This window comes from Ictidomys tridecemlineatus, chromosome 2 (genome assembly GCF_052094955.1).
Source record: "Ictidomys tridecemlineatus isolate mIctTri1 chromosome 2, mIctTri1.hap1, whole genome shotgun sequence".
In the NCBI taxonomy this organism is placed as follows: Eukaryota; Metazoa; Chordata; class Mammalia; order Rodentia; family Sciuridae; genus Ictidomys; species Ictidomys tridecemlineatus.
Genome location: NC_135478.1, coordinates 75,247,873 through 75,271,583, shown reverse-complemented (window position 1 = coordinate 75,271,583; position 23,711 = coordinate 75,247,873). Strand labels below are relative to the sequence as shown.

The 23,711-nt window shown below is 38.2% G+C and overlaps 1 pseudogene; it reads left to right on the top strand.

Annotated features, from left to right (window-relative positions):
• Positions 1 to 2,242: 2,242 nt before the first annotated feature.
• On the top strand, positions 2,243 to 2,667 carry LOC144369844 (eukaryotic translation initiation factor 1A, X-chromosomal-like; annotated as a pseudogene).
• Positions 2,668 to 23,711: the final 21,044 nt, after the last annotated feature.

Genomic DNA, 23,711 nt, shown 5'->3' with positions numbered 1-23,711 from the left:
TTGCTCAGTTTTCTCCAGGGATCAGAATGAATTTGACTCCAACTGACACCTGGTCCTTAATGGCAATTTTGTGCTGATCCATGTCCTTCCTTCTGGAGGCACTACCTCACAAAATCACTTGTATAGGAATTCCCTTCTTGGCTCTATTTCCAAGGAACTCAACTTAAGAAAAAAATATAAAACAAAAAAGTTCTCCTATGAACTTAAAGTGAAAATAGATAATAAATTAAAATTTTTAAGAAATTTCACTTAATACTGATGCAAGAAGCAGATAATAAAATCAAAAAGGGTATGGACAATTTGAGTATCAGTGTTAACACATTTATTTAAATTTACATATATAGAATATGATTCCCAACCACTGTAAAATATACATTCTTTTCAATTGCACATAGAATACTTACCAATGCAGACCATGTGCTGGGCCATAATGCAAGAATAAGCAAATTTCCAAGGACCGACATCATAAAGTATGTCCTCTGGTTACAGTAGAAATGAGCTGGACATCCATAACAGAATGGTAACTTGAAAATCTCCAAATGTTTGATTTGAAGAAATAATTATAGGTAAATCAATAATAACAACAGCAACAAAAACACACAATGGAAATAAGAAAATAATTTGAAGTCACAATGCAGTTGCTACTATCAATTTTAAAGTTAGTGCTGTTAGAACAGTAAATTTTCAATTTTAAATTTTCTAGAAGAAAACAATTATTAATCAGCACAAAACAGAAAAGTTCATGTTGTCAGCTAAAAGGAACCACAACTGGTTGAAATTCTATTTACCTCTACCAGCTATTGCTAGCATGTGATCAGCATCCTGATGAAACTGATTACCCATGAGTGGGGGGTGGGGGGAGTCAAACCAAGAAAACTCACAGACACTGGCATCCACAATGAGAAGAGCTTTGTTCATTACTACTCTGAGTTTAGCTTTTTTTCTTATAACTACACCACAAACACATAAGGGATAAGCCTGCAGGTAAATTTCCACAGAGCACCCTTCCTGAATATTTCTTTCAGAAGCTCCTTGGAAGTATATGCTTAGAAATTCCTACCTAGGAGGCCATGATAAATAAATATTTTACAGTCATTCTCTTCCCATATTAACTAGTTAACAAAACAAAAAAACCTATTTGGACTTCAGCTTCTATTAGTAACCCTAATGTGAGAACACATATTTTTAACATAGTACTGTTGCGCTTACTGCTACATTTAAAATAAATGAATCCATTTATATGACATCTCTGTAGTTAATCAGAGAAAACTAAAAAATTTATGTTTTCCCCCAGTAAAACCATGACCTAAATATAAAGCTGTAACTAATAAACCACCTGGCATTTGGATTTACAGCAGCCCAAGATAATATCATATGACCAGCAGAAGTTGAATATTTTCATGATGTTGCTTAAGAAGTTCTTCTGTCCACTGCAACAGGCCACATTCAGTTTTAAATTCAGCTATTACTTGATGCTTCTTTTTGAAAACTGTACTCTTGCTTCGAAGTTTATGGACATTGTTTTAACTATAAAAACATAATATGTAATTAAATGAGTAGACTAGTAGGTAAGTATTATGTATACCTAGCTATCAGTATTATATGTACCTTGATGTGTTAGAAAACTGTTCTCTTCTCATTAACACATGTGTAATAAACATAATAACTTAGTTTTATTAGAAAACTTGGAATAATTTAACAGCTGATTTAAAACACTATAGGAAGAACCTGGCTATTGTGTTTAAATCACTTCAAAACAAATGCAAGCTACTATATTACTGTACATAGGATAATTATTTGGGAATCTTCTTATCCTTTTTGATGCCCAGTGCTTCTTAAAGCTACTTGGTTTGGGGGCTTAATAAATAATAGTACAAATAATGAAGTAATGAACATAATAGAATTCAGCCCCCACTCTGAAAATTTCCATGGCTGGTTTGCAGTAACTGCTCTAAAATATGAAGTCATAGCCACATACCTTGCAAATTTTCCTTTTAAAGAAGAAACATGGCAAAGGCCATTTGCTGCTGGTGAGCTTGGGCGAGGGCGGAGCTGGGTAGAGCCCAGACTCTTGGAAGAACTCTGCAGACTCTCTGGTCCTACAACTTGGCCTCCTGGAGCCTGCATGTTCCTGGGTGCTCTTTGTGTGGCCTGTCATGCTGCTCTGAGGAGTGCACTCCCTCTGCCGCCCCCCATGCAATAGGAGGGAAATCGGAGATTCTGGGAGTGTACCTTCACTGCCATGCCCAAGAATAAAGGTGAAGGAGGTGAAAAGAGGCAGAGGAAGGAATGAGAATGAGTCTGAAGAAAGAGCTGGTGTTCAAGAGGACGGGCAAGAGTGTGCTCAGGGAATCAGAATGATGGGAAATGGACCATTAGAAGCAATGAATTTCAATGGTGTGAAGAGGTTTGTCACATCAGAGGGAAATTGAGAAAAAAAGGTTTGGAGAAATACACCAGACATTATATTGGTTGTTCTCCAAGACAACCAGAATAACAAAGCTGATGTAATTTTAAAATACAAAGCAAATTGAAGCTAGAAGTTGGGGTTTACTGCGAGCTTCTGGAGCAGCCTAAAATCAATGAGCCTGATACATACGGTCCTGGAGATGATGAATTCAGTTTGATGACATTGGATTTGATGATGAAGACTTTGATGGTATCTAAATTGAACTCAACACTTTATATTCCATTTTTTTCTAAACATTGTCCTGCAGTTTGGATTTTGACCATAGCCCTCAAAGAAGATTAAATTTTCATTAGCATGATCATACTTTGTTAAGGCAGACTGTGATTTGTTTCTAAGGTATTTGTTTCCTTAAAAAATGATAATGCTGAATAACCTGAGTGAAATATTAGGCCTACTTTGTGCTATCTATGCAATGGAGCTTACAGATAGATGAGCACATCTATTCGGAAAAAAAAAAAAACAAAATCAAAACACCAACCACAAACACACACACACACACACACACACACACACACACACACACACAAAACATTACTACCTTTCCTACTTTGACCACTTGCAGTACGGAATGGATGTTTTGAATAAAAAAGGAATAAATATGTAATCCTGATATATACAGCTTCAAAATCCCTAGAGTAACTGTGTGTTCTATTGAAAGTGTGCTGGGCAAAGTGCCCCAAGTGAACTCTACACTGGGCATCTCTAGTCTCTGGAACATCTAGGCTAATCTCCCCTTCTGTGTTGCTGTGGTCCAAAACTGTTTTTAAAAGGTAAAATAAATGGTTTTGGTGAAAGAACAAAACCAACAATTACTCCAAGTGTTGTGTCTGACTGGTTATCATTTGACATTCATTATACATGCTACGTAAGGAAAGGGTAGTCAGGTTCGGATTAATTATAGTTCCACACAATTAAACATTAGATGGCCACCAAAACAGCTAAGGAAGAAAGGAAACACATTATAAGTGCTTTTCTTCCACTGGAAGTTTGTTCTAAATATCATCTGGATTTTAGAAAATTTTTAATATTATAGCAAAAACAAAACATGATAAATATGTTGAATCTTCAGACACATTCAATAATTTCTATAGAACATATTTCCAAAAAGAGTCAAAAGAAACATAAGCTTCTGATCTATTCTGCTAAAATGCCTTTCAACCAGCTATTTATTATACTTTTATAATCAATCTTATAAGTAAGCAAAATAGTGTCTTGCTTTTTATTTGCACATCTTTATTAGAAAACTATATTTTTAAGTCATATTTATTGTGTATCTGTAGAAATTTTTTTTCAAATTCTTTTTTTTTATTGGTTGTTCACAACATTACAAAGCTCTTGACATATCTTATTTCATACATTAGATTGAAGTGGGTTATGAACTCCCAATTTTACCCCAAATGCAGATTGCAGAATCACGTCGGTTATACATCCACAATTTTACATAATGCCCAATTAGTAATAGTTGTATTCTGCTACCTTTCCTATCCCCTACTATCCCCCCTCCCTTCTTCTCTCTCTACCCCATCTACTGTAATTCATTACTTTCCTTGTTTATTTTCCCATTCCCCTCACAACCCCTTATATGTAATTTTGTATAGCAATGAGGTTCTCCCTTAATTTCCATGCAATTTCCCTTTTCTCTCCCTTTCCCTCCCATCTCATGACTCTGTTAAATGTTAGTCTTTTCTTCCTGCTCTTCCTCCTTGCTCTGTTCATAGTTGCTCTCATTATATCAAAGAAGACATTTGGTATTTGTTTTTTAGGGATTGACTAGCTTCACTAAGCATAATCTGCTCTAGTGCCATCCATTTCTTTGCAAATTCTATGATTTTGTCATTTTTTATTGCTGCATAGTACTCCATTGTGTATAGTTGCCACATTTTTTATCCATTTATCTAATGAAGGGCATCTGGGGTGGTTCCACAGTCTAGCTATTGTGAATTGTGCTGCTATGAATATCGATATGGCAGCATCCCTGTAGCATGCTCTTTTAAGGTCTTCAGGGAATAGTCTGAGAAGGGCAATAGCTGGGTCAAATGGTGGTTCCATTCCTAGCTTTCCTAGGAATCTCCAAACTGCTTTCCAAATTGGCCGCACCAATTTGCAGTCCCACCAGCAATATATAAGAGTACCCTTTTCTCCACATCCTTGCCAGCACTTTTTGTTGTTTGACTTCAGAGTGGCTGCCAGTCTTACTGGAGTGAGATGGTATCTTAGGGTGGTTTTGATTTGCATTTCTCTGACTGCTAGAGATGGTGAGCATTTTTTCATGTACTTGTTGATTGATTGTATGTCCTCCTCTGAGATATGTCTGTTGAGATCCTTGGCCCATTTGTTGATTGGGTTATTTGTTATCTTATTGTCTAATTTTTTGAGTTCTTTGTATACTCTGGATATTAGGGCTCTATCTGAAGTGTGAGGAGTAAAAATTTGTTCCCAGGATGCAGGCTCCCTATTTACCTCTCTTATTGTTTCTCTTGCTGAGAAAAAAACTTTTTAGTTTAAGTAAGTCCCATTTGTTGATTCTTGTTATTAACTCTTGTGCTATGGGTGTCCTATTAAGGAATTTGGAGCCTGACCCCACGATATGTAGATCGAAGCCAACTTTTTCTTCTATCAGACGCAGAGTCTCTGATTTGATATCAAGCTCCTTGATCCATTTAGAGTTAACTTTTGTGAATGGCGAGAGGAAGGGTTTCAGTTTCATCTTTTTGCATATGGATTTCCAGTTTTCCCAACACCATTTGTTGAAGATGCTATCCTTCCTCCATTGCATGCTTTTAGCCCCTTTATCAAAAATAAGATACTTGTAACTTTGTGGATTAGTCTCTGTGTCCTCTATTCTATACCATTGGTCCACCTGCCTGTTTTGGTACCAGTACCATGCTGTTTTTGTCACTATTGCTCTGTAATATAGTTTGAAATCTGGTATCGCTATACCACCTGATTCACACTTCCTGCTTAAAATTGCTTTTGCTCTTCTGGGTCTTTTATTTTTCCATATGAATTTCATGATTGCTTTATCTATTTCTTCAAGAAATGCCATTGGGATTTTGATTGGCATTGCATTAAACCTATAGAGAACTTTTGGTAATATCGCCATTTTGATAATGTTAGTTCTGCCTATGCATGAACAGGGTATATTTTTCCATCTTCTAAGATCTTCTTCTACTTCTCTTTTTAGGGTTCTGTAGTTTTCATTGTATAAATCTTTCACCTCTTTTGTTAGGTTGATTCCCAAGTATTTTATTTTTTTGGAGGAGATTGTGAATGGAGTGTTTTTCCTCAATTCCGTTTCAGAAGTTTTGTCGCTGATATACAGAAATGCCTTTGATTTATGCGTGTTGATTTTATATCCTGCCACTTTGCTGAATTCATTTATTAGTTCTAGTAGTTTCTTTGTAGACCCTTTTGGGTCTTCTAAGTATAGAATCATGTCATCTGCAAATAGTGATAATTTAAGTTCTTCTTTTCCTATTTTTATGCCTTTAATTTCTTTCGTCTGTCTAATTGCTCTGGCCAGTGTTTCGAGAACTATATTGAATAGAAGTGGTGATAGAGGGCATCCCTGTCTTGTTACAGATTTTAGAGGGAATGCCTTCAACTTTTGTCCATTCAGAATGATGCTAGCCTGAGGCTTAGCATAGATAGCTTTCACAATGTCAAGTACGTTCCTGTTATCCCTAGTTTTTCAAGTGTTTTGAACATAAAGGGATGCTGTACTTTGTCGAATGCTTTCTCTGCATCTATTGAGATGATCATATGGTTCTTATCTTTAAGTCTATTGATGTGGTGAATAACATTTATTGATTTCCGTATATTGAACCACCCTTGCATACCAGGGATGAATCCTACTTGATCATGGTGCACAATTTTTTTGATGTGTTTTTGTATTCGATTCACCAGAATTTTATTGAGGATTATTGCATCTAGGTTCATTAGAGATATTGGTCTGTAGTTTTCTTTCTTTGAGGTGTCTTTTGTTTTGGAATCAGGGTGATGTTGGCCTCATAGAAAGAATTTGGAAGAGCTCCCTCTTTATCTATTTCCTGAAATAACTTGAAAAGTATTGGTATTAATTCTTCTTTAAAGGTTTTGTAAAACTCCGCTGTATACCCATCCGGTCCTGGGCTTTTCTTGGTTGGTAGTCTTTTGATGGCTTCTTCAATTTCATCCATTGATATTGGTCTGTTCAAATTGTGTGTATCCTCCTGACTCAGTCTGGGCAAATCATATGACTTAAGAAATTTATCGATGTCTTCACTATCTTTTATTTTATTGGAATATAGGTTTTCAAAATAATTTCTAATTGTCTTCTGTATTTCTGTAGCATCTGTTGTGATATTGCCTTTTTTATCCCGTATGTTAGTAATTTGAGTTCTCTCTCTTCTTCTCTTTGTTAGCATGGCTAAAGGTCTGTCGATCTTATTTATTTTTTCAAAGAACCAACTTTTAGTTTTGTTAATTTTTTCAATAGTTTCTTTTGTTTCAATTTCATTAATTTCCGCTCTGATTTTAATTATTTCTTGTCTTCTGCTACATTTGCTGTTGTTTTGCTCTTCCTTTTCTAGGGCTTTGAGATGAAGTGTGAGCTCATTGATTTGTTGGTTTTTTCTTTTTTTGAGGAATGACCACCAAGCGATGAATTTTCTGCTTAAAACTGCTTTCATTGTGTCCCATAGATTCCGATATGTTGTGTCTGTATTTTCATTTATCTCTAAGAATTTTTTTATTTCCTCCTTTATGTCTTCTGTAACCCATTGATCATTCAGTAACATATTGTTCATTTTCCATGTGATGTAGGATTTTTTCTTCCTTCTTTTATCATTGATTTCCAGTTTCATTCCATTATGATCAGATAAAATGCATGGTATTATCTCCACCCCTTTATATTTACTGAGGGTTGCCCTGTGGCATAATATATGGTCTATTTTTGAGAAGGATCCATGTGCTGCTGAGAAAAAAGTATATCCATTTGATGATGGTTGATATATTCTATATATGTTAGTTAAGTCTAGGTTATTGATTGTGGTATTGAGTTCTATAGTTTCTTTATTCAACTTTTGTTTGGAGGATCTGTCCAATGGTGAGAGAGGTGTGTTGAAGTCACCCATAATTATTGTGTTGTGATCTATTTGATTCTTGAACTTGAGGAGAATTTGTTTTATGAATGTCGCAGCACCATTATTTGGTGCATAAATATTGATAATTGTTATGTCTTATTGGTGAATGGTTCCTTTTAACAGTATATAATGTCCTTCTTTATCCCTTTTGATTAACTTAGTCTTAAAGTCGATTTTATTCGATAAGAGGATGGCCCCCCCTGCTTGCTTACGAGGACCGTGTGCGTGGTATATTTTTTCCCATCCTTTCACCTTCAGCCTGTGTATGTCTTTTCCAATCAGATGTGTCTCCTGGAGGCAGCATATTGTTGGATTTGTTTTTTTAATCCATGATATCAGCCTATGTCGCTTTATTGGAGAGTTTAAGCCATTAACATTCAGGATTACTATTGATATATGGTTTGTACTTCCATTCATGTTTGATTATTTATCCTTTTTTTAAAAAAAATTTAGTTTGTTTCTCCATTATTATTTTTCCCCTCGCCCTCTGTCTTTACCGAGGCACTTCCCTCTGATGGTTTTGGTTATTGTTTTTCATTTCTTCCTCGTGTAGTGTTTTGCTCAAAATGCGTTGCAATGCTGGTTTTCTGGCTGCAAATTCTTTTAACTTTTGTTTATCATGAAAGATTTTTATTTCGTTGTCATACCTGAAGCTTAATTTTGCTGGATACAGAATTCTTGGTTGGCATCCATTGTCTTTCAGTGTTCGAAATACATTGTTCCATGACCTTCTTGCTTTCAGTGTCTGTGATGAAAAATCAGTTGTTAACCTTATCAGTTTACCCCTGAATGTAATCTGTCTCCTTTCTCTTGTAGCTTTTAATATTTTCTCTTTGTTCTGTATATTGGATATCTTCATAAAAATGTGTCTTGGCTTTGGTCTACTGTGATTTTGTGTGCTCGGTGTCCTTTATGCATCTTCAATTTGTATATCTGTTTCCTTTTTTATTTCTGGAAAGTTTTCTGTAATTATTTCATTCAGCAGGTTACTCATTCCCTTGGTTTGAATATGTGTACCTTCTTCTATCCCGATGACTCGTAAGTTTGGCTTTTTTATGTTATCCCATAACTCTTGGATGTTTTTCTCGTGATTTTTTACCAGCCTTTCTGAGTTGGCTAGACTCTTTTCAAGATGAAATAATTTGTCTTCATTATCTGACGTTCTGGCTTCTACTTGTTCCACTCTGTTAGTGATACTCTCAATTGAGTTTTTAATTTGGTTTATAGTTTCCTTCATTTCTAAGATTATGGTTTGATTCTTTTTTATAATCTCTATCTCCTGACAAAGGTGCTTAACTTCTTCTTTTATCTGTTTGTGTAATACATTCTCAATGTGTTTTTTCGCTGCTTGAATTTGCTGTCTCGTATCCTCTTTAAGGTTCCATTCCATCTGTCTAAGGTGTTCCTTGAGTTCTTTATATGACCATTTTTTCTGATGACTCTAGGTCCTCCTGAATATTTAGGCTGTCCTGCATTGTTTGTACTCCTTTTCTTCCTTGCTTTTTGAAGCTGCTCATGTTACTTTTTGTTCTGTTTGACTGCTGAGTTACTGTTTACTCCTATAAATTTATTTGATGCTTGGGAGGAAAGGTATTAGAGGGGAAGGGGAAAAGTCACTAAAGAGAATGAGAGTAAGCAGGTAGTATTCAAGGAAGGGGGGATAAGATAATTGAAAAGAAATGAAAAGACAAAAGAAGAAAAAAATAGGAAATAAAAAAGGAAAAAATTTTTTTTAAATAATAAAAAAAAATTAAAATTGGAAGAAAAAAAATTTTAAAAAAATTGTAAAAAAAAATTAAAAAAACAATAAAGAAAAATGAAAATGAAAGTAAACCCCACATCAAAATTAAAAACAACAACAACAACAATAAAACAACAACAACAACAACAAAACTAATAAATGCAGTCTTAGAGTTTGATTAACTTCTCTTCCAGTAGGTGGCGCTGTGACCACCAGGCCAAGTTTCTCTTATCAATACGCGGAAACCAATCACTGTGCAGCAGCTCCTCCTCCCAGACTGGGCGAGTCTCCAATCCTGGGTGCCTAGGGCGTCCTCTTGTGGCTAGTCACTTCCCCACTTTTCCTCTAGCCAGGCCCCTCTCACAGGTGCCGCTCACCCCAATACTGGGTATACACCAGGTCTGCTGCTCCCGGGAGCCCTGTTGTCATGAATGACTGGGCACACTCTTCCAGTTTGCCATTCCCTCAGACCCTAGGTTTGTAGAGCTTGGGGCTGAGAATCCTCAGCGAATTTTACTGCCCCTCCGGTAGCCACACCCCCGGTAGCTGGTGCTAGAGACCTCAGCTGTCAGCACTGGTGGGAGCGGTAGTCCCGCGCCACGGGTCCCGCGCCACCTCTAATTCCCTCGGTCTGGCTACCGTGCTCACGGGAGAGCTGGGAGGGGCCCTTAAGGTTTCCCCGATGTGTGGAGAGGGAAGGCTAGGGAATTACACACCTGAAGCCGCAGGTTTCAATGAAGTTATCTCCTCCACCGCAGTCTGATGATGTCAGTTGTCTGCCATGGTGGTATCTCTTGCAAATGGCGACATTTCGTTTCCCTTTGCCGGGTGACCAATGCAATGGGTGGGTCCTTACTGTCTCTCCCAAGCCCCGTTTCAAACCTGTGGCCACTACTTATGAAGGTTCGGTTGGCATTTACCTCCGTAGGATCAGAAGGGCTGACCGGTTGTTTCAGCCGGATGGATTAGTGCTGAGTCACAGCTGTTTGTCTGCGGGAAGCAGGCGAACGGGAGCTTGAATTCAGCCGATCCAGGTTCAGTGTGTGTTCTGAGTGGCCCAGATTGCTTGTTCCAGATTCACGTCAGCTCAGCATTGCCTAGTGATCCTGAGCAAACAGAATTAGGCTGTTTACGACTCCCTATGCCTGCACAGCTGAAGAGGTCAGAGACTTGATCTCTCCACGCCCGCCGCCATGTTGGAATCCCCTATCTGTAGACATTTTTTTAAAAAAGGACTTGCCTGTCTTTGGCCCAAATTTTTATTTATTTATTTATTTGTCTTTTTCTTGTACATCTGGAACAGTGACTCTCAAACTTTCTGATCTCATGAATCTTTTATATATTCCTAAAATTATTGAGGATATGAAAGACATTTGGTTTATGTGCATTTTATTGCTATTTTTCACATTAGCAATGACAACTGAGAAAATTTTAAAATACAAGAAAAAATAAGTACACATTCAATTCATGGCCAGAGAGATGGCATGATCACAATCGAGCCTCTGGTAACCTGTACTGTGCACTCATGTGAGAATGATAGTAACAACTTCCTCTCCTTCCCCTAGTTGTTCATAGTAGTGACAGTGGTGGCTTGGAGAGGCGGCAATGGGGAGGATCAAGAGCTGTACACAGGCACAGGTCAGAGGGCCCAGGGATCTAGAATGTAAGAAATGAGGGGCCTTGGGAGTTATGCAGGGAGTGGATCACTGGGTGATGACTAAGGACACAGCAGAGTGAGAGGTGAGTTATGGAGATACAGATCAGTCAGCTGAATGAATAACAATGTGGAATGATGGGGCTGGAAGCTGAGGAACATGGAGGCACAGGCTAGCAGGCATGACAGCTGAGGACAGAGGGTAGTGGGGAGCCATGGGAGACATTGGCACTGATGAAGATGCAGGTTGGGATGGAGATAGAAAGTTGGTGTGAGGCCACAGTAATTGGTAGGTTGGCTAGATTTCTCAGTGATAGAAATAATACTTTAAAACTAGCAAAGGCCTGGCTGCAGACAAACACCTGTAATCACAGTGTCTCTGGAGGCTGAGGAAGGAGGATCCCAAGTTCAAAGCCAGCCTCTGCAAAAGTGAGGTGCTAAGCAATTCAGCGAGACTCTGTCTCTAAGTAAAATACAAAATAGGGCTGGGGATGTGGCTCAGTGGTCTAGCGTTCCTGAGTTCAATCCCTAGTACCAAAAGATAATTTTAGCTGTTCAAGAAATTCCTTTGTCAGAATGTTGGCAGATAGGAGATAAATCATTTCTGTGCTTATTCCTGAGTATTGCCTCAAGTATAGCAATATAATGAAAATGATAACCAGTTAAAATGATAACCAAAGTGAAATGGGAAAAAAGGCATTTTTAGACACTTCTTCTTTTTATTAATAAAAAAACGCCAAGTGAAAAACAAATATGTATAGCACTTGTCATTAGCAATCAGAAGAACTAAAATTCAGAGGTCAAATATAACATCTGGAATATTAACTTTTATAGTAGCAAGTATAAAAATGTATATACTTCATTACCAAAATTCAAAAACTCCTAACTGAACTCTAAATAGAAAATGCCAAAGGAAGATAAATCACTGTGTATGTCTAGGGCTTGTGAAATATATACTTAATTTCATATAGTCACGTTCCTAAATCAAGAAATGAAGTTCTACGTACAAGTCTACATACAAATAAATGGCCACTACAGCTTATAACAAGCCCTCAATTTCAGTTCATTACATCTACCATATAGTCCTGTGACCATTAGACACCTTATCCATTCTAACTGTGCCTCAGAGCAGTCAGGGTACCACAGTATCCCCTTTTAGAAGCCCAGCTGCAAAAGTGTTGAGACATGCCTTCAGATCTCTGCAGCACACTAACTGGGTGACTTTGGGAAAGTTATTAAATTCCTTTAAGTCTGTTTCCTCACTTAAAATAGAAATAATACTTACTTCATAGGCATTTTGAGAGGATGAATTAGAGTAGACTGTATGCTACAAAAGATAAATTTTACCATTTAAACCATTTTAAAGTTACAGTCCTGTAGTATTAAGTACAGTCACATTGTTGTGCATTAGTTACCAAGGATGTTTTAGAAGTACTCAAGACTAAGGGCCTAGGAACTGCTCAGGGAATGGCTGCTAAAATAATGATAATTAGTCCTATCTCATTTAATCTTGGATTTGTGTAAATCATTAAGCCTTAAAGATAAATCATTATTTCTGCTGAATTTTGTAAAAAAATTCTGGTTTCAATTGTCAAGCTATAAACTATATTTCTAGCTTTCAAATTCTTCATTCAAGTGAGTGACCTAAACATAAAAACTTTAGAAGTCAGCACTTCTAAAGGCCAATTATGGTTCTAAGAATGTTACAGGTATAATTCTTCTAGGAGGTATATATACAGCAACATTCACATTTTACAGCTGAGTGCAAAGAGATTAAGAAATTTACCAAAGTCTCTCAGTTCATAAATGACATGGCCAGGAATGGCATTCAAACAACTGAGTTCTAGAAAATGTGCTCTTTAACCATTCTGCCATCCTGCCTCTGGGTACGTAATACTACCCACAGGAATGATTAGAAAAAAATGCCAGATATTAGGGTTGAATGAGCCTTTGAGATTTTCAGAAGCTTTAATATCCATTCTTTCATTGTCCTAGAGCCCCTCAAGAGCAATTACTCCCACTTTACAGATGGAAAACAGAAAAATTAAGTAATTTGTTCAAGGTCAGCAGAAACTTGTAGGAGAGACCTGGATCTCAGCTTGTCTACGTGTTAGCTGTGTGATTCTTTAACTTCCCTCAGTCAACTGTGAAACAAATACTAATAACATCTCTTTAAGAAGCAAAGAAGTATGTGTAAAGTACATAGCATAGAGTTTAGTATTAAAAGTGCTCAAAAATGTTAATCGTTTGTTTTCCTTATTTGATTACAAGGGTTTTAAGGTAGACTAATTCTACAATTATTAGAATGTGTAAGAGAACTTAGCAGATAGTTTAATATAAAAACCAATATAAAATTTAATCAAATTTCTATACATAATTTAAAAAAAATTAAAAACATTTTTATAATAGTATAAAATTTTAAAATATCTAAAAATAAACTTCACAATGTAAAGGATCTTTCAGGAAAAAATATATTATTGTGAAGCAGTGAAATCTAAAGAAATTAATCAAAAGATTTCGTATTGTAATGGTATTAATTCACCCTATATTGGTTTATAAATTCAATACAATATTTTAAAAATTACCCAAATTGTTGAAAAAAAGTTTTAAAAAAATTGTAATGCAAATAAGTAAATAAACAAATAAATAATTTAAAAATAATACAAAAAATCACAATTCTAAAAAATGTTTTATAGTTCTATTCTACAAAATGTAAAGAATAAGGCTGACTGAGACACTCTGGTAGAAGAACAAAGTAGAAGGATCCAGCTCTATCAGATTTTAAAAGCTGGAAAAACATCTTGTTCACACAGAAATATACTACAACAGTACAGAAAAGAAAAGCCAAGAAACATGTTCACAAATGCTTGATATATCACAGATGGCACAGCAGATCAGTATATAAAGCAATTTTTTTAGGTGGGGGGAAATACTGGGGACTGAACTGAGTTAAATTCCCAGGCCTTTTTTTTTTCCTTTAAACAAGATCCAACTAAATGGCTCACCTTGAACTTACAAATATCCTGCCTCAGCCTTGAAAGTCACTGCACCACCACACCTGGCCAAAGCTGTTCTTTTCAGTAAATGCTGCTAGAGCAACAGGTTATCTGTATGAAGCAAACATAAAATGGACCTCTACTTCCACTAATCAAAAATTGACACTAAGTTGAATAAGATCAAAAAAGCACAAACCATAAACAAAAAGTATTGATAAATTTTAGCATGTTAAAATCTTCATTCAAAGAACAATGTGTTTTTTTTTAAAAAGAAAAAATACAAGATATTTGAAACCCATACAAAACGAAAAAGATGTAAAACAACAAATGCATGGAAAATACCTGTAAATTAATGAGAAAAAACATATATGATCTAATAGAAAATATGCAAAAGACCTGACTGGATACTTCACAAAAAGAAGAAATACAAAAGATTCTCAAAATCATAGTAACCAGAGAAATGCAAATGAAAACCACAATAAGATACCATTCATTAAATAAATACCCTTCAGATTGGCAAAAATAAAAACTCTACAATAGGAAGAGGTGGTGAAGATATAGAGCAACAAAAACTCATACTCTTCATGATGGTACAAATTGGTACAACCACTTTGGAAAACAATTGGTAGCATCTAATACTACTGAATTAGTAGTATTAGACTCAGCAATTTCACTCCTAGATTCATCAACCATTTTAAAAATACAAGTAACCATATACCAGGACACATAAACAAGAATGTTTATACCTACACTTTAACAGTCCAAAGCTCCCAAAATCTTCATCTTCATGACTGAATAAGTAACTGTGGAATACTCATAAAATGGACTTCAATACACCAATACAAATGAACCACAATTCATTTGAGGAATCTCACAAACGTTTAAAAAATGAAGCAAAACTCAAAAGAATGCATGATAAAAACATAAGACCAATAGTGTCAAGTTCAATCTATGAAGGCATACATATGTGGTAGAAGTATAAAGATCAGCAAGGAAACTACCCCAAAGTCAGGAGAATGGATGAGATGAATGTAACTGGAAAAGGACATGGGTGGTGTCAACATTGCTAGTATTCTACTTCTTCCCTGGGTGGAGGTTATATCACTATTTGCTTTATAATTGTTACTGTTCATGTTTAATACACTTTCTGAATGTGTACTTTAAAATAATAATAGGAATACAAGGGATCTTCATTATCAAAATATTTGTTATCCAGCTAGGTGCAATGGCACATGACTGCAATCCTAGAAACTCGGCTGAGGCAGGAGGATGATAAGTTAGAGGCCTGCCTCAGCACATTTGCAAGGTTCTGTCTCAAAATAAAAAAATTAAAGAAATTGGGGTGTGGGTCTGTGTTAAAGCTCCCCTGGGTGCAATTCCCAGTGCTAGAACAATTTTTCTGATCCCAATGCCAGCAATTCTATGGTTGCTTAGGGAGCCAAAGCCATCATGAAAGGACATTTACTAATGTGCTGATCACTAAATGCTAATCACACAAACTTCTCCACTTGATTTACAACAGCAGTTTCTCTTGCTTGTTGTAAAAATCCATAAAACAAATACATTTGCAAATTCATTCCTTCAACAAATATTTACCAAATTCTAAAGCTTGCCAAACACTGTTCTCATGGTACCAGCAAGGTCCAAGATAAGTAAAAGGCCAGAGAGAGAACCTGAGAACTTTCCTTTCCACCCCCATTTGGCCTTGGCCTTCTTACTCTCCTACCAAGTTTCACACACCTAGAACCTGAAAGCAGCAATCCAAGGCACACATCAAGTCATTATGAAAATCATTACCCTAGGGAGGAATCACCCCTTGGATTCACTTGATAAAATCATGATTTCCTGTTTTTAAGTAGACAGAGATCCCCTTATCAAAAACTCTCAGTCAAGGCACTAGTTTTAACAATGGTGATGATTTTTACACTGCCCAAAGTGGGGTTAAAAACTTTCAAGGATTGCTTTGCCTGGGATCCAGAGACCAGAGGCTTACAATATTTTAGAAATTATATACATATATATAGATTTTGTATGTACTGTAGTTTTTCTCAGGTTAAAGTTCATACCTTCATGGATTCTCAAGCTGTTCAAACAAAAAGAACAGCTGTGAATAAGAATAGCTCCCAAGAAGTTGAATAGTCCAGCTTTTGAGTAGTGTAGTCACTGCTAGGTCATCTGAATTGAAACTCAGTCCTATCTATATGACCTCTAGCAATATATTTTAAGCCATTTTCTTTAATTTTCTAAAGTTAAGGGAAACCATTTATTCCTTGTGTAAACATGATCTTATATTGCATCTCAAAATACAAAACAGGACTAAGCAGTTCTTCTCTGGGAGAACAGAGGCAGAGGTTCACTTCTCCCTCACCTTGCTCCCTCTTCACCTTGCCCCCTTCAACCCTGCAGAGACCTAAAGTTCATGACCTATAGTCTTCACTTCTTTACACCCAAGTCTCTGATTCTGAAGGTATATTCTAGAACACTGATTTGTGCCAATAATTACTTAGCCCTTGCTTTCAAAGGAGGATAGAAGCCACAAGCATAAATGAAAGAAGATTTTTCTTTCTCTTAACAACCAAGGGAGTGGGGGGAGGCTTTGTAAGACACAGTGAGAGAAAAACAAAATGCTTTATTCAGATAAATTAAAATGGCTGTCACTGATATGAAATGAAGCTCAAACTGAGTTATAAAAACCTTGAATTTACCCCCTAAACTGAACCAAAATTGCTTATATGTTACCAAAATAGCTCCACTAGAACAAAAGTAGATTTGCATTACTTCATATGAGAATACAAGTTAGAGGTTAGATTTGTATAACAAAAATTACATGCTCTATAAAATCTCTGGATACCCAAATGTGTTCTGGTTTGGGTATGAAAAAAACCAAATCTAGCTGGTGTTGGTAAGCAAGCCAAGGACATGCACAGCAGACAAAAAGCTGTCAATAAAAACTACTAGACAGGCCATTGACCCTATGGGAGTCAAAATTCTCCACTGTGACCAGCATCACCAGCACAGGGGGACAGGGGGTTGGAGGAATTATGTGCAGCAGTGAAAAGAAAGGAAACTGCAGTAGAATGCAAAACAGCCAGCAGCAGGGGAAGGGTGTCCACTCCTCAGCTTTGTTGCCACAGACCCATTCCTGGGTGCCAGGTATGTTGCAGCATCTTGAAGCCAGGCACTCTGTTCCTCTGGGAATTCTACAGGACCTGTTACCTCTCTGAATAATGGAGAGGCTCTTTAATGGGGCCAGGCATATATATATATATATATATATATATATATATATATATATATATATATATATATATATATATATATATATAATAAAAGGGTAAGGAAGCAGTGCTTTGGGAAACTAAAGAAAAAAGCAGTAGGAGCTGCCATGCAGAATATCTAAAGGATTGCAAATGAAAGCCAAACTTAGATCACTACCCAGTCTTTCCCATATCACTATTGAACCTTTCTCAGAGAGCTGAGGATGTGGCAGGTGAGGCTTGAGTATAGGTCAACACAAGGACTAGATTGGGTAAGTGAGAAGCACATACCAATATAAATAATACATTAGTTATTAATATAATTAATAATAACTAATTGGTTTCTGAGGCTTGTAAGCTCATCTTCTTAACTATAACAAAAGAAGTTGAGATAATGACCTATTTCTTCGAGACATAGTAGTTTCTCAGGCAGGATGACAGGGATCACAGGCCTCAGTGCAGAATGGGTGCATGTGGCAATGACCCAGTGATTTCATTCCTAGACATATATTGGGGGAAGAAAACATACCTATAAAACCCTGCACAATAATATTCATAGCAGTATTATTCCTAATAGTACCAATGTGGAAACAATAACTAACATGTTAATGGATAATTAAAATGGGCTGTGTCCATACAATGGAATATTACTCAATGAAGTACTGCTACATGCTACAACATGAACAGACCAGGACGACATTACACTACAAGAAGCATACACAAGGTCACATATTATGATTTTGTTCATAGGAAACATCCCAAACCCAGCATCACACCTAAAAGACACTGCAGTCCCATTAGTAATCACTCTCACTGTCTTCTACTCTCAGTCCCCAGTAACGACTAATCTACCTTTCATCTCTATGGATTTGCCTATTTTGAACAGTTCTTATAAATTATATAAGATGTGACACTTTTGTCTCAGTACAGGAACAAAATAGTGGCTCCATAAATATTTGCTGAACCAGTGGAGAAGCAGTATAAAAAGAATTTATGGTCTAGGAAAAGGTCACACAATTTTAGAGGTATAAGAAACTTTAAATGTCATCTAGTCCAAATATCTAATATTCTAGATGAGGAAATCCAGATCCCCCAAAATCTTGGGGTGACCCCCAGGGATAGTCAGACATAGAGTGACAGAAGTGAGAATTAAAACACAAAAAAGGTTTGATTTACAATGTAGGAGTTTTTGTAGGCTGACTCTCCATAATAAAATTTCCTTTTTCTTTTACTTCATCTAATATGATGCAGTGATCAGTACCTCTTTAGGTGTAGGGCTTGCTTACTTGCTTGTGTCTAAACATGGCTGGGTCTCTTTCTGGTGTTTTAGGATGAACTTGTTTCAAAAAAAAGACTCAAATCATTTCTCAATATGACCAGGCCCCTTTCAAACTCTAGTCTTCTGTTGCTACCATTGTTTCTCCCTTTGAGAAGCTGTTTTGTGGAGATCTCCTACTAAAATACAAGCCCTGCTTAATTTTTTGTGTTTTTTTTTAAACACGAAGGTAATTTTTTAATCAGAGGGAGAAAAGGCCATATTTTAATACAAAACCAGATGTGACAATGCATACCAAAGAACTATAATAGTCTTTAAGATGAAGAAAGTGCAATGACAGAAATCATGATACAGTACACCTCTAAGAAGCCTACAACAGACTAAGAAATAAACACACACACCTCCCCAGTACCCCCACATACATGTATGTACAGGCTGTATGAGCAATGATTTTTAAAACACATTGGAAGAACGGGATGAACATACCCACGTGTGCAAATGTACATGTTTTCCTTAGAAACATAGCATGGTTTTCTTTCATTTTACTAAGCTTACAGAAATTCAATCTAGAACTATTCCATGCCTAACACATGTAAAGGAAAGGGTATAAAGTAAAATTTTGCATTTTCCTGGGAGTTGTTGATTGCATTTTTTTGGAGGGTGTTAAAATCTACATACAAATAGAGGTTGTTATGATGCTTGCCATTTACTTTAATAGATTACCAAAACACTTTATACAGCACCATTTACATTACAGCAAATACGTTATACCGACAATGGTGGCCAGGGGATCAGTGCTTCCAAACTTCTCCAGTACTTACATGTGGAGATCTAAAGAGGACAATATATCCAGAAGATAAGGAATGGTTTGCTCCCCACTGACAAAGTGCTCCCTGACCAAAGAAAAGTCCCTATAGGCAGTATCTTCTGGTCAGCCCCAGTCATTGTCAAGGAGTCCAAACCCTCGAGGCTCTTCACTGGACCTTGCAGTTCTCACTACTCCTGGGCTCAGGTGCAGCACCTGGGCTTGGGGCAGGATGGCCTGGCCTGGCTCTCAGGCCCTCTCTGGGGTTGGCAGCCGAGCTTCTCTCAGGAAGATGGTTGACAGAGATTTTGTGGTGGACTCTTGGAAGGCAGAGCCTGAACCACCATGGCTCTGTTGAGCAACCTTGACCTTTTATGATCTGCTGCCAAGCCCTGCTTAATTTTGAAAGTTCACAAGCTGACATCCCCAGGAAGTATGACTCTAGAGTTCACTCATTCTCAGAGAATAGCTTCTGACATGTATTTTATTCCCTTGTTCTGATGCATTATCTAAAGACTAGAAAGATATTTCACAACTATGGACTTTAGGAACAGAACTCTAAAATGACTTTTGCTTATATATTTGTTAGGATATTGGATCCACAAACATGTGAAACTCCACAGTGTATCCAAATTATACACTCCTGTTTGATGTTTTCTCCTTGACGAAGATTGATGATCTTCTTGAGAATAAAGATTTCTGTGATCCTTTGCGGAAAAAAAAAATTGACTCCAGCCTTACCACTTGAACTCCATCTCAAACACTCTATTTTATAATCATGGCACAATTACTATTTTACCCCTCTAGTTTGTGAATCCAATACAAAGATTAACCAGCTGTTGCTTTTTTTAAATTGAGAAGTAAACCATCTTTCACCCTCCATTCCAAGTGAAGCAAAATCCATAATCTATTAAGTTTGTCTAATGATTTCTTTTTTTAATACTAAGAAATTCCATACATTTTCACCAAAGGTCTAAAACCTTAGGTTTTACAGGAAAATCTCCTATCAACTGAACAATATCCAACAGATAAATTCTGAATTTCAACTAGATGACCTTTTTTTTTTTACATATATGTGATATGAAGGATAGCTTTGCTCAAAGGAAGTGCACATCAGGAAAAGTGGGTTGAAAAGATTCATAAAGCTAGAGGGGAACTGATTTCCTTTACTATAAGTTCAACCCTTTCATTTTAAAGAAGAGGAAAGTGAACTTAGCAAAGGAAGGACAGTCTTCTCAAGGAATAGTTGTAGAACAAGAGGATGTCCCAGGCAGAGAGAAAGGAAGAAAAGGGGGGAAGAAAAGAACCTCACCCTAAAACTCACACCAGGTACAAATATTAATTCAAACTGATCATGGATTGAAATGTAAAACATAAACCCATAAAGAAAAGGAAAGTGAAGCTCAACAAGGGATCTTGATTTGCCAAAGTTCATCCAGTGACTTAGACTTGTCACAGAGTTTGTTTCAATACATTATTATTCACCAGCTTAGCAAATTCCATTTGGCCCTAATAATTCTCTACTCAGGCTCACTCAGAGTAAATGGTTGCCACTCTGTTGACTGGATATTTGTTCATGCTCTTTTGGTCTTGAAAAATCTGATTCATGCTTCTTCAATTACTCATCAGCCTTCAGTAGCCAACTGCCCTGTGCCAGCCATCGTGCAGGGTTAGAAGCTTGAAGTCATGTTTCCCACCTCAAGGGACTCAGGGTTCATGGGGGAGAGAGTGGAGTCTCACGCTAATGAGATTTAAACCCCTTCAGGGGCAACAACCAGCTTTTCCTTCCTTTTTTCCCCAGGTGAGCACAGCCAGTGGAGCGCTGGGCACACCTGGCACATTTTGGTGATTGGCCAGTCTTGAGGTCCAGGACACTGGCTGCCCTGGTCTGTTGGGAGGACTGAAGTCTACAGAGATTAAGGGGCAAACCCTCCATAAGGTGAGAGAGGAGTGCAGGCTGTCCCACGCGACTGGGGGGCCACCTGGCTCATGTCTTGGTCTGCACCAGGCAGGGGATCCCGCCAATGGCAGAGAGAACCTGGCAGGCCAAGGAAGACGCCCAAAGCTCCCCAGGTGCCTCCTCTCTGGGCACAGCCCTTGGCTGCCTGGCGCCTAATGATAGCTGCTGCGGGGTCCTCACCCAGGCCTGTCCCTGCAGCGCCTCCAAACAGAACCTTAAGCTGCTAGTAGGCAGGTTACAGGGATCCCACCACGTTTCTATTTCCTTCTGGGTCTCCTTTCTGGAGTTTGGAATTTTTCCTGGTGGAAAGTCGCGGGGTCACCCACGGCCTCTCCTCTGTTGCACCCTCAGCCCCGTGTTTCTGCTTCTCAGAAAATTTAGTGCCCTTGGGGAAAACTTTAAAATTAAACTTCAAATTTCAGGAAGAAGAAAATTTCAACATGAAGAGCTCTGGACTAACAGGGCCTGCTGAAAGCCACAGCCGAGTCTGTATGGCTCCTGGGCATTTTGCCAACAGTATTGATTGACAGGCGAGGCATTATCCGCCTCTGCCGCTACTTTTGCGTTCTCGCGCTATTTTTGGACTTCCTGCGCTATTTTGAGTTCTCACGAGGATTCCCCTGGGGTTCCCGTTGGTTGGCTAAGTGCAGGAGGAGGGATTTCCCGGGGAGCTATTTCCTGCTGGGGGTTCCTGCAGGATCCTCGTGGCTGGTCGGGAGGATTCCCCAGGAGCCTGTGTGAGGTTTTTCCTGCAGTTAAAAAATAAAGTTTGTTCCTGCTTCAGTGGCTCGTGATTTGTGCCCAGCCAGACTGCGGCAAGGGCCCAACCGCCCTTTCTCTGGAGACAGGGCCTAGGACAGGGGTCAAAGCCTCCCTCTCACCCATTGCCCTGGTTCCTGGGCCTTTTCCAAACCGACCTCTCAGCTCATGAATAATCAGCCCCGCCTTCCTGGGCGTGGCCAAGGCTTCCTCATGAATAATCAGCCAGGCCTTCCTGGGAGGGGCCATGGCTTCCTCATGAATAATCAGCCAGGCCTTCCTCATAAATAATCAGCCCCGCCTTCCTGGGCGGGGTGACACTTCCTCATGAATAATGTATTTTTCTCTCTGAGCTTTCAGGAACCAGAGGCGGAGCTCCATCTCATGAATATGCAAAACAGAGGAGAATGACAGATAACGCTCACCTGCCAGGCGGGGCCCCTCACAGCCTGCTCCAGCTCTCAGTACAGAGCCCTCCAGCAGCCATTGCTGCCTCTCTCCCGCCTTTCTGAGGGCTCAGTCGCGCTTCTGGCTGGTGGGCCCCCACCAAGCTTGTGCCTCCTCGGGAAGCTGGATTCTCAGGCTGCCAAGCCTGGGTGACCGGTAGGTCAATGACAGCCTCCTGGGGCTTTCCAAGGTGGAGCTGCCCTCTGAGGTGAGGCGCCAGCTGGGTGGGTGAGGTCTCGAGGGACCTTGAGCCTCCTAGGAAGGGCCGCTGGGCTGGGGTCCCAGACACACCCGAGGTCAGCGCAGTGCTGCATGGGCCAGGGCTAACTAGACTCTGGAGGGACCTGGGGTCCAAGAGAAGGACAGGTTAGGGATCCAAAGGGCAGAGCTCCTCAGTCTTCCAGTGCATCTCCCACCTCTTCCCCACGAGTGACCCTCCATGTATAGTTATGAAAATGGGACAAACTGTACATTGAGTCCCCTTACCCTGCCCTGGAGCTGTGCCCCTTCTGCAGAGGTCGCCCCTGGCTGCAGCAAGACCAGGGAAATCAAGAGGAAGGGGATTACTGTATGTTTTCTAAATTTACATGTAAGATCACCTCTGCAATCATATAGGGCAAGATGGTATTTTTTAAAAAATGGTGTCCGAATAACACAAGCATGGAGAATAATAAACTCTTATCCTTTATCCAAGCTATACACAAAAATTTGTGTATTTAGATTTATTCTATATCTATATTCAAAATCGAAAAGAATTTTTTTTTTCTGATATTGGATTGTTGTAGGTAAGGATTGTTTATATTGCACGATGCGATGCATTAAACCAAAACAGAAAATTGATAAATCAGGCCTGATTAAAATCATAAACATTTCATTATCAAAAGATATATTTTTTTTAATTTCATGGAAATTTTATTCATCATCAAGATTTCCTTCACATTCATTCTGCTGAACAAGATCTTTCCTACTCGTCCTACTTCAACTCAAATCATCAGTTTTAGGCACAAAGGTTTTGTTTTCTAAGTCAAATTTTAACTACTTGAGGTTACTGCCACAGCAAGAAGATTTTGTTGAAAGTTGTGATGAACAGTTTTCACCATGTTAGTACAAATTAATATCCTTTCCTTAAATAAAGTTGGTCAGACAATTTTGGATTTAAAATTGGTTCCCATCATAAAACAACAGTGAGACACTGTACATCTTCAAGTCCAACACTAGGAAGT